The following is a 13,186-nucleotide window of genomic DNA, read 5'->3' on the forward strand; positions in this document are numbered from 1 at the left end:
CGAACACGCTGAGCTACTGTGCTGGCAACTTTAGATCTTAGCGCTCCACACTCCGAACAGTCAAATGATCATTTGCATCACTTTCCACTCGCGAGTTGGTCGGCGGCGAATTTACACGCAAGCACGTGATGCACGCCCACAACGAGCAGTTCATTTTGACCAGAAAGTCGCGTGTGTAAAACGGTCTTTATACAGGTGAACACCCCGTGCAGCTGGCGACCGTTACGCCACCTGTTGTTGCCTCGGAGGGCGGGCGGCGCAGCTGTTGGATGCGCAGATAAGCCGACCGGACGCCACGTGTCCGCACGAGTCGCTCGCTCCTCACTCCTTACTAGAGATGGGCAAACTGAAACACGTAATTGTTTCGAAACAAATGAAACAGTACAAAGTAATGTTCCGATACGTTGTTTCGAAACAGTGAAACAGTTTGTGTTTTGTATTCTAATAAACCTACACATTTTATCAACTTGAATGTCTACTGTGTAAGTATGTCCATATAAACACAAATGAGGTGCGAGAGCGCTAATCATGTCGCAGAAAGTATGAAACTATCACTTAGGCGTCTTGGCAGTTTCGTATTTCCTGCAGCAAATGCGCTGCTTTCGTGTCGCGTGACTCCCATACTTTTCAATTGGCCGAGGACAGCCAAAGCTGAAGACAGAAGAACCACCACGAACGGAACTGGAGGTGGGAGCAAACTGCAGAGACACACATTCTGTTAGTATGGGTAATATACCCATCCTGCTAATTTCCATCTACACAAAGGGAATCATTGTGGATAATAGGCACAGTGACTATAGACTCACAAATAACGCCAAATAATTCGAATAAATAACAAAATATAACAGAATTTTTTTTGTCTTTCAAGGTGTTTCGAACCGTTACTATAAATTCACCATGCTTCCCAGCCCTTCCCGTACACCATTACACTATCAGTGATTTGTCAAACAGATTGCTTGCAATTATACCTACATCAAATTTATGTATATGTCTAATAACTGTCACTCTACGCCTTTTTTTATTCAAAATGTTGTAGGCTTACTTGCGTTTCTTAATATGATTACTGTACATGAACAGAGAAGCGTATGTTATAAAAAAAAGTGTAATTTAACTGAATGATTTTCACATATTTATTATTTTGAATGTGAATAGTATGCGTTGTTTTATTGTTTGGTTAGTGTTTATAAAGCAGATGTTACGCCATTTCGAAACAGGACAGTCAGCTAGAAACGAAGCTTTATTTTCGTATATCTTAAGCTTCATGCTATTGCTTGTCAAAAAGATTTTGACACTCTTGAAAGAGTTTCATGAAGTGGTATGTTGTGTTTCAGTACCTGTGCCGAGCCCGAATCTCGTCCGACACAGAGTGGAATGAAACATCACTGTTTCGATACAATTAGTCCGTTCCAGGCACAGGTGGACTGAAACAGCCTTATTTTGAAACGATACAGTTTCTGTTTCTGGCTCGAGATCGAATCTGGTCCGAGACAGGGGCGGAATGAAACACCACTGTTATCAAACAGTGAACCACAACCGTTCCGAAACACTGAAACAGTTCCACGTATCGATAGACTGTATCGAAACATAGAAACAGTGGCCAAGTCTACTCCTTACCTTCAGTCAGGTCATGCAAACGGCAACCGCTCCTCCACTGTAACGAAACGTGCCATGCATAGCTGAACTTAAAAAAAGTACCGGACCAATATTTCACAACACATATCACATTAGCTATAGCGTCGTGGTTATTTCTCTTTAATTGCAGATGTTTTTGTTTATATTGGCGATCTTTCAATAAGTTGCCTTTCTTTCCTTCCGTCAAAGAGACTTTTCATATTAAAAGTGGTGGTAATTGTTAGTTTTCTTTTCTTTTGGCTTGGGATTGATTATAACACAACGCTTTCCAAAACGTTCCAGATTCCCAGCTCCTTTAATGTACCAGAATTTTTCCGCGGCGCCGTTAGTCAAAGCGTGCAGTTTATAGGGGTTATGTTGTTTTAAAAATTTAATAATAAAAGAAATGTATTTAAAATTCGCAAACAAGTAACTGAACAGTGAGAATGGTCCAGAGAAGTATGATATTGAGATCTGTGGGGGCCTACAGAACATCTCCATGGAGGGCCCTATTAGTCATAATGGGGCCCTGCCCTCTGGATATCAAAATAAGGGAATAATCGGTTTGGTACTGGGCAAAAAAGGGAAATTATGAGAAAATTGTAGACATCATGGGTGTAAGGGTGGAGGACAAAAGGGAAATAAGGAAAAGAAGGGAGGAACTTTGGCAGGAGTCTTGGGAGGTAGAAGAAACTGGACGTAGAACTTTCCAGTTCATACCAGATGTGAGGGAGCACTTGGACATGAAATATTTTGAGCCAACACGAGGACTGATTCATTTTCTCAATGGCCACGGACCCTACCCGGCACACTTATGTCAATTTGGGAAGACACACCCGCGTGTGGCTGTTTATATACTTTCCGGGATGCGAGGTCGTGGTCCAAGAACTTTTCTGCTCCTTACGTTTCGTCCAGGACTGCGCTGGACTTCCTCAGAGGCGCTGCTCCGCTGAGTCTTGCCGACGAAACGTAAGGAGCAGAAAAGTTCTTGGACCACGACCTCGCATCCCGGAAAGTATATAAACAGCCATGTCAACCGGTCGTGAAAGCCTTCATTCTACACCCGCGTGTGACAGTGGCGTGTCAGAGGGTACTCCCGACGATCTAGTTTACGAGTGCCCCCTCTTCAATGATGTTGCGACTATCAACTGCTTAGACGTGAGGACACTTTCCAAATGCTAAGTCCATTGGCCAGCGAGGTATCACGGAAAGTTTTAACAGAATACTTGAGGGACATGAACTGAATAACTGGGACAACCAACAATGATTGCGTCCAGAGCCCTATTCCCATACCGCCTGCGCGTGGACTCGCCGACTTTCCATCATAGTTGGAATCCACCACGTGCAGGATTAAGGGGAGTTGGGGTCAATGCTACCGATAAGGACATGCACCGGAAATGACGTAAGATAAGTTAGTTTGTAGGACTTAGTTTAGGGAAATTATGCTAGGGAACTGCAGCGAATCAACATCGTGGCCTGCCCAGTGCCAGGGGCACGCTCTTCGGGTTTACCTCGATGAGCAATGCCATCAACGTAGGTTTATATCTCTCACTGGCACACATGTGACGCTGCAGGCGATACGAATTAGTTATAAGAAATAGATGTAAGCCCTAGGTACCAGACATTAAATGCCCATTGTATGTAACACTAACTGTAGCTCACCTGAAAATTGTAACTAGCTGCAATGTAAGTACCAGTTGTATAATTATTATGACCCACTAATGAAATAAGGAAGTGGGTTAATATTGTATAATTGTTAGGGTTTTGTAATAAAGATTTAAAAAAAACAAGTAACTGAACAAATTTAACATTAATATAATTAATAGAACGGATGTGCTTGTTTGCTACACTACTACTGAAACCTCAGAATCAAATCGAATACAGGTATCCCCATTTTCTATTCCACGCTAATTTGCGCTCGATCAGAACTGCATGCGCATTCATTACACCGCGTAGAACACATAAGTCAGATTTTTATTCATCTTCTCTGGTTCTGTTACAGATATTGGTCGCTGTTACGCACAGTTTGGGAATCACTCTTGAATCCGTTATCTGTTCACGGTACAGCGTCATGGAACTATTAAAAGCGGCTGTAATGTGTATGTATTCGCAGACAAACAGTTCCGTCAAGAGACCATCTTCAGATCACAGGTCAACAGTGTTGTCGGTGTGGGCTTCAATCTGAAGACTGGTTTGATGCAGCTCTCCATGGCAGTCTATCCTATGCAAGCCTCTTCATCTCTGGATAACTACTGCAACCTAAATCCATTACAACATGCTTACTGTACTCAAGCCTTGGTCTCCTTTTACAATTCTTACTCCCACACTTCCATTACCAAACTGATAATTCGCTGATACTCAGGATGTGTCTCATCAAACGATTCCTTCTTGCAGTCAAATTGTGCCATAAATTTCTTTTTCCCCAATTCCATTCAGTCCCTCCTCAATTGCTATTCGATCTACCCATATAAACTGCAGCATTCTTCTACAGCACCACTTTTCAAACGCTTCTGTTCTCTGCTCGTCTGAAATGCCTATCATCCATGTTTCACTTTCATACAAGCTACGCTTCACACAGACAGCGTTTGAAAAGATTTCTTAACACTTTAATTTACATCATATGTTAATAAATTTCTCTTTTTCAGAAATGCTTTTCTCGTTATTGCCAGTCTGCACTTTACATGTTCTCTACATTGGACGTCGTCAGTTATTTTGCTGCCCAAAAAGCAAAACTCATCTACTACTTTTACTGTCTCATATCCTAATCTAATTCCCTCAGCACTACCTGATTTAATCCGACGACAAGCCATCATCCTTGTTTTATTTTTATTGATGCTCATCTTACAATCTCATTGGAGGACATTATCCACTGCATTCAACTGCTCTTGTGGGTCCTTTGCTGTCTCTGGCGGCGTCCGCAGCTCGTGGTCGTGCGGTACCGTTCTCGCTTCCCACGCCCGGGGTCCCGGGTTCGATTCCCGGCGGGGTCAGGGATTTTCTCTGCCTCGTGATGACTGGGTGTTGTGTGCTGTCCTTAGGTTAATTAGGTTGAAGTAGTTGTAAGTTCTAGAAGCCGGCACGGTAGCTCAGCGTGTTCGGTCAGAGGGTTAGCAGCCCTCTGTAATAAAAAAAACTGAGCTAATCGATCAACAACGAACTTAAACGGGTGTCTTACGACGTCCGCCCCGAGCAGATGCAACGAACAAATTGAGAGTATAAAAAAAAGGGGGGGGGGGACTGATGACCATGGATGTCAAGTCCCATAGTGCTCAGAGCCATTTTTTTTTTTTTTGTCTCATGCGGAATTACAGTGTCATCGGCAAACTGCAAACTTTTGATTTTTTCTCCCTGAACATCGATTTGCTTTACAGAATTTTCATTGGTTTCCTTTAGAGCTTACTCAGTGTACACACTGGAAAACATGGGGATAGTCTACAACTCTGTGTCACTCCCTCACTTCTCTTTCATTCCTGCGGCTGTTGTAACTGCAGTCTGCTTCCTGTACAGGTTTATATAGCCTTTCGCTCCCCTTGTTTCATCTCTGCTACCTTCAGAATTTCAAAGATTGTATTCCAGTCAACATTGTTAAAATTTTTCTCCATATCTACAGATGCTAAGAATGTAGGTTTGCCTTTCTTCAGTCTGTCTTCTAACATAAAGCATAAGGTCAGCATGGCTAGAAAGCCACATTCGATATTCCAGGCGGTCACTAAAGTTCGTGTCACATTTGTGCACAAAATATTTTTGCGTCTGCCTCATCATCTCTCTGATTTAGACACGCAAATTGCATAACGTCACACTTCTGTAAATATTGCAATGTCTCGTCTCTAAAGTTCATATCACATGAATGCACAAAATATTTTCACGTCCGCCTCATAATCATCTCTCTGATTTATATAACTCTGTAAATTTTTTCTCTTTCTCTTTTCACCTCTGCCTCATCATTAAATGTTATAAAAAAATTGTGTCCATGTCTGGGCCATTATCATGTCTATGATGTATACATCATTTCAGCTTTTATACGGGGTGTTCAAAAAGTCTCTCCGCAGTGCCGTAATTATTGTTAGCCGCGCGTACCACATGATTGTTCGCCTGCCTGTGTTACTTCCCTTCAAGTGGACCCTCCCAGCATTCCACTGTTTCGATTATCTCAGCCAGCGTCAGTAGTATCGTTGGTGTGTGTTGACGTGAACGTTAAAGTTTAGTTCCTTTGTCCGTTTGTTTCATTTTTGTCACTGTTAAAATGATAACGATTGAAGAACGTGTGTTTTTAGTCGAAGAAGTGTTCAAAGCTGGTAGTAAATACACAGTTTCAGTTCGTCAAACATTTAATTCAGTTTTCCCGGAGACAACACTCCCACATTGCAATACTGTGCGAGATTTGATTAACAAATTTCGAAGTACGGGTTCAGTGACAGATGCACCGAGAAGTGGTCGTCCTAGCGTTTTGTCTGAGTATATACTACTCGATATTTCCGATAAAACCCCCGTGAGTCCGAACAAGTCAGTAAGAAAACTCGCCCAGGAAATCGGAATGGCACACACAGCTGTGAGGAAAAAATTAGAACTTTTCCCATACAACGTGACAATCGTGCAAGAACTGAAAAATACTGATCATAGCAAGAGACTGTGAAAGGTCTCTGTTGGATTCCTTTCATGTTAATTTATTAAATCTGTTGTCATTTACGGCATAAATTCCTCTTCTAAATTTACTGTTGTGTTTCTGACTATCTGGGAGGAGACTGAGCAGTGAAACATGTTATTTTTACACATAAACAAGAACGATCTGTCACACTACTACACTTTAAAGCACAGTTTATATGTAATTAATGTCACACAGTATCATACAGAACCTACATCCACTTTCTTTTATATACTGTATATGATAAGATACTGTCATCCCCCTTCCCTTCTGTGTGAGAGGATGAATGAGCAAATGTATTTCTAATTGCATGCTTGATGGTAGCAGACAAGCCTGTCTGCTAGAGAACTGTAGGACCAACGTCGGAACAGGTAGCTACGCTTTCTAAAAGCAGAGAGGTTTCTATTCTTAGTATGGTTCTGTCCATCCCTTGTCATGTTGGTATAGGAAGCTGCCTCTCTGGTCACTTCCGTTTGTATCTGTGAGGCACCCTCAGGAGGCACCACAGTAGTCTGTCCGCGGCGAGCGTCTAAAGTAAGATCTCCGGCTAAGTGCGTGTTCGCTAAGTCCGTAGGACAATGGATTTCTTAAGTTCAGCCTAACTGAAAATTTAATCACCTTTATTTCAGGTTTAGCTCTAAAATATCTAATGTTATCTTAAATTGCAATGCAGTGTAATTCGAGTGTGAAGTTCTGAATATCTTCCAGTAGTTGCTTTGTCACTACTTTGTGAGTAAAGTGGAACCACGTGTTCATCAGTAACTCTAACTAAGGTCATCAATCTTAAATGCGAATGTGCGTGAGATTATAACGTCTCGTCTTGACAATATTTTTCAATATAGCAACTTTTCTTTATGTTCAACCCACGAGGGCTGTAATTTGAGAGACCAGTACCACGTGTTTATACGATTGTTTGACCCATCAGGTTAGTAGTAAAACGATAGTAACCAGTTCGAGGTTTTTGTTTTGTAAATTGCTTTTCGATCTAATTTAATTATCAAAATTATTGTGGAGTTACACTCTTTGTGTAAACCAAGTTGAACACATGAAGCATGTGGTGTAATCATAAAAGTAGCCCTCAGCTATTCTTTTCAGGAAGATTTAACAGAGAGTTAGTATGAATTTAGTATACCAGTGTGTGGTAATTACATGACGGACAGGATTGCGCTATGAACGTAACTTCTTTGGGTGAAAATTGAATCGGTTGGTTGTGGTTAATTTCCTCTTGCATATGTTTCAACGTTCTTCGTGTATTATTTTATGAATGCAGTGTTGTATGCAGTCTGCCAATCTTGGCTCTATATTTGATGTGTTCCGTGAGATTACAAACTCACTTTTTCACAATCCTAAATAAGGCACCAGTTTAGTTATGAATCAAGTTTAAAATGCTGAAATTTCAATGATCAATGTTAAAATAAATTTCCAAATATAAACTGATTTATTTCTTTTTATTTAAATTCTCTTTATATATATATATATATATATATATATATATATATATATATACACTCCTGGAAATTGAAATAAGAACACCGTGAATTCATTGTCCCAGGAAGGGGAAACTTTATTGACACATTCCTGGGGTCAGATACATCACATGATCACACTGACAGAACCACAGGCACATAGATACAGGCAACAGAGCATGCACAATGTCGGTACTAGTACAGTGTATATCCACCTTTCGCAGCAATGCAGGCTGCTATTCTCCCATGGAGACAATCGTAGAGATGCTGGGTGTAGTCCTGTGGAACGGCTTGCCATGCCATTTCCACCTGGCGCCTCAGCTGGACCAGCGTTCGTGCTGGACGTGCAGACCGCGTGAGACGACGCTTCATCCAGTCCCAAACATGCTCAATGGGGGACAGATCCGGAGATCTTGCTGGCCAGGGTAGTTGACTTACACCTTCTAGAGCACGTTGGGTGGCACGGGATACATGCGGACGTGCATTGTCCTGTTGGAACAGCAAGTTCCCTTGCCGGTCTAGGAATGGTAGAACGATGGGTTCGATGACGATTTGGATGTACCGTGCACTATTCAGTGTCCCCTCGACGATCACCAGTGGTGTACGGCCAGTGTAGGAGATCGCTCCCCACACCATGATGCCGGGTGTTGGCCCTGTGTGCCTCGGTCGTATGCAGTCCTGATTGTGACGCTCACCTGCACGGCGCCAAACACGCATACGACCATCATTGGCACCAAGGCAGAAGCGACTCTCATCGCTGAAGACGACACGTCTCCATTCGTCCCTCCATTCACGCCTGTCGCGACACCACTGGAGGCGGGCTGCACGATGTTGGGGCGTGAGCGGAAGACGGCCTAACGGTGTGCGGGACCGTAGCCCAGCTTCATGGAGACGGTTGCGAATGGTCCTCGCCGATACCCCAGGATCAACAGTGTCCCTAATTTGCTGGGAAGTGGCGGTGCGGTCCCCTACGGCACTGCGTAGGATCCTACGGTCTTGGCGTGCATCCGTGCGTCGCTGCGGTCCGGTCCCAGGTTGACGGGCACGTGCACCTTCCGCCGACCACTGGCGACAACATCGATGTACTGTGGAGACCTCACGCCCCACGTGTTGAGCAATTCGGCGGTACGTCACCCGGCCTCCCGCATGCCCACTATACGCCCTCGCTCAAAGTCCGTCAACTGCACATACGGTTCACGTCCACGCTGTCGCGGCATGCTACCAGTGTTAAAGACTGCGATGGAGCTCCGTATGCCACGGCAAGTTGGCTGACACTGACGGCGGCGGTGCACAAATGCTGCGCAGCTAGCGCCATTCGACGGCCAACACCGCGGTTCCTGGTGTGTCCGCTGTGCCGTGCGTGTGATCATTGCTTGTACAGCCCTCTCGCAGTGTCCGGAGCAAGTATGGTGGGTCTGACACACCGGTGTCAATGTGTTCTTTTTTCCATTTCCAGGAGTATATATATATATATATATATATATATATATATATATATATATATATCACCGGTTGTCGAATGACGATTGAAAGGTTATAATTAATGTTAGTCTGGTTGGTAAGTTAGACTGGATACCTGGTGAAACAGTTGCTCAACAATGCAAGGTTAACTTCCCCAGACAGCTCACAGCTTTTAACCCACTTTTATGGTCTTGAATATCAGCACCGCTTACACCACAAATTAAAGCAACGGCATTACTGTCAATGGCTCAAAAATTTCGTTCAACAAAATGGAAGGGATATTCTTAATGAAACGTTTTTCACTGATGAGGCATGGTTTCATTTGTCCGGGTACATGAACTCGCAAAATTCTCGTATGTGTAGTACTGCAAATCTGTTGTGTATTCATGAGGAACCACTTCATTCTGTGAAAATAGGAGTTTGTACTGCAATTTCTAGACGTCGGATTGTGGTTCCCATATTTTTCAACGAAACAATAAACGCACAATGATTCTGCAGTGATATTCTGTACCCATTCATAGGAGAACTTGTGTTAAGTGAAATACTGAACGGTTATTTTCAACAAGATGGTGCAACCGCGCATATAGCTCGCGTTTCAATGTCACTGCTTGCTGATGTTTTTGCTGATCGCATAATTTCACAGGGACTTTGTCCTCCACGATCGCCTGACCTAGCACCACCTGACTTTTTCTTCTCGGTTACAGCGAAAGCAACTGTCTATAAAAACCGTCCAAAATCCATCGATGAACTGAAAACTGCAATATTCACTTTCACAGCTTCTGTTACAGAAGAAATGTTATAGCTTGTGTTTGGAAACATGATTAGACGAATTGAATTGTGTGTTCAACAACAGGGGGGACACTTTCAACAATTAATGTGAAAATTTGTAAGTAAAAATGAATATTCGATAAATTAATAACTTGTATTTCACTGAGTTTCATGTCGGTATATTCACTGCGGCATACGGCACGCGCGGATAACAATCATACGGCACTGCGGAGAGACTTTCTGAACACCCCGTTTGTGTGCACAAAACATTAAAAAAATCCACATGTGTCTCAATATCATCATCATAATTATAATACATTACAGAGGGAATGAAAGAAAAAAACATGAAACAAAAAATACTACAGGTATAAATTTCATACAGTAAATCGTAGTGAACTTTGACTTACTGTCTGTCTCTCTCTCTCTCTCTCTCTCTCTCTCACACACACACACACACACACACACACACACACGTGCAGAGCCGGCCGCTGTGGACGAGCGGTTCTAGGCGCTTCAGTCCGGAACTGCGCTGCTGCTACGGTCGCAGGTTCGAATCCTGCCTTGGGCATGGATGTGTGTGATGTCCTTAGGTTAGTTAGGTTTAAGTAGTTCTAAGTCTAGGGGACTGATGACCTCAGATGTTAAGACCCATAGTGCTTAGAGCCATTAGAACCATTTGAACACGTGCAGACACGCGCGTGCACACACGCTCACACACAGTGAAAATATACGAATGTAATACATATTCTAGTTTATCTTCAACACTTTCTAGAATATCGTTTACATTTATAGATGCAAAAAGAAGAAAGTGATGTTTTTTGATGGCGACTGTGATGATGGTGATACCTCTTTCTTCCACTGTTCAATAGCAAGATTCATTCCACTCATTGGCATCGTATGAGTAACCTCGTAGGTGACAATCTGGCCACTACTGTTACAACAACTTCACATATAGCTCGCCAGTTATTGGTCTGTACCCTGGTTCCCGGGTTCGATTCCCGGCGGGGTCGGGGATTTTCTCTGCCTCGTGATGACTGGGTGTTGTGTGATGTCCTTAGGTTAGTGAGGTTTAAGTAGTTCTAAGTTCTAGAGGACTGATGACCTCAGATGTTAAGTCCCATAGTGCTCAGAGCCATTTGAACCTTTTTTGAACTGGTCTGTATTTGTCAACACATATTTTCGATCGGACTGCAGAATGTGAAGGGCAGCCCTTGTCATCAGTATTATGCGCACCACATTCTGGTATCAAGTCCTTAAACCCTTCCTGAAGACAAGTGATTCAGGTGGAATAAATGGACATATACCACTGGCAATTTTCCATTAACTATTTTATAGAAGTCATATCCAACTCATAGTGGGGCGTTGTCCACTCTAGAATGAAACCACCAGAAGCAGCCATGCTACTTCAAACGCTACCCAACGTCCAAAACGTAGGTTCATTTAGAACAAATAGATGGTCTGTGGTGCAGAATCCTTGACCATCATAAAAGATGGAGTACAGGCTTTTGGTATAAGGAAAACATAGCAAAAGCATCCTTTGTTGTATTACAACAAGAAGTTGATAAGCAAAATACGTAGATTCTGTTAGTGTGTGTAGTGGAAATCACACTTACATTTTTGTGCAAAAGGAAGGAAGCCAAGAATGATGACAGTGACTATGAAGATGGAAACATCTATCATGGTGCGGCATGAAAGAGAAACTAGTAAACAGTGAATCTTCCAGCTTTTACAACACACGACCATGCCGGATTAGTTTCGATAGGAAAAAAATACGATTAATCAATATTAGTCAGGATGTCATATCTTGTTGACGCAGCATCATATTTTGGTTTCCCACACTCGCAAGAAATAAGATCTCAGACGAATGCAAGCTCCGAGCTATGCGTAATCAACGAAACTCAATCTCACATGTTCATGTTGTATCTCTGCATTTGAAAACAACAGGGAACAGATATGCACATTCAAGTAACTCGAATGCCTCTCTCTGCATCTCTGTGATGTGGCTGACCACAAGATAATCCGAGCAGATGTGTCTTATACACCACAACACTCGCCAGATCTGAACCCGATCGAACACATCTGGGATGTGATTGAATGTGTCGTCAGTGCTCATCGCCCCCTCCCCGGAATTCACGGAAATTAGGTGTCTTATGTGTGCAGACGTGGTGCCAACTCCCTCCAGCGATCTACGAAGGCCTCATTGCTTCCATGCCAAGACGCGTCGCCGCTACTAACCGTCACAATGGTGGACACACCGCCTATTAGGTAGGTCATAATGTTCTGGCTGATCAGTGTATATTGTTCGGAAAATGAATACAAAACGTCACGCTTGACATACAGTGCTGCGTGACACAGCCCCGTCAATTAAATACCTAGGCGCAACGTTGTAAAGCAATATACTGTACAGTGGAACGAGCACGTAAGGTGGGTATTAGCGAAGGCGAATGGTTGACTTCAGATTATTGGGAGAATACTAGAAAAGTGTCGCACATCTACATAGGAGACCGTGTATCGAACACAAGTGTAGTCTTGAGTACACCTCGAGTGTTTGGAATCCTCACCAGGTTGAATTGAAGGAAAACATCGAAGCAATTCAGAGGTATGCTACTAGATTTGTTGCCGGAAGATTCGACCAGCTACATTATGGAAACTCCGGAAATTCAAATGGAAATCCCTGGAGGGAAGTTTGACGTTCTTTTCGTGTAAAGCTATTGAAAAAGTTTAGAGAACTGGCATTTGTGTCTGTCTGCAGAACGATTCTAGTGCCACCATCGTATGTTTTGCGTAAGGGCCAAGAAGGTAACAGAAATTAGGGCTCGTACAAAGGAATATAGACAAACATTTTTCCCTCCCTTCGTATGCGAGTGGACTTGGAAAGGCAATGACTGTAGTTCAATTCTTTCATCTTGGCGGTTCGCGCATGCCCCCCCAGACTCGGGAGATTGCTGCGTTGCCAGTTGCACGCGCCAAGAGAAGCAGCGCCAAAGTATAGTTCGCAAACTTACGTTTAGGGGGGAGCGCGCAGTGTATGAAGTAAAGCCACCACCTTCGCATTAACCCTTTCGCTGCTACAGAGACGTGCTCCCCGCATTCCGCGCTGTACGCGGTTTTGTCATCACTGCACTGCTCGCCTGTGCAGACACATGGTGTTTCGGCTGCTTTGACACACTTTATCATTCGATTTCACAAAAACTATTTGGCCCAATAATTTGATTTTTACACATCTTCTTGACTGATA

This window comes from Schistocerca cancellata, chromosome 1 (genome assembly GCF_023864275.1).
Source record: "Schistocerca cancellata isolate TAMUIC-IGC-003103 chromosome 1, iqSchCanc2.1, whole genome shotgun sequence".
Classification (NCBI taxonomy): domain Eukaryota; kingdom Metazoa; phylum Arthropoda; class Insecta; order Orthoptera; family Acrididae; genus Schistocerca; species Schistocerca cancellata.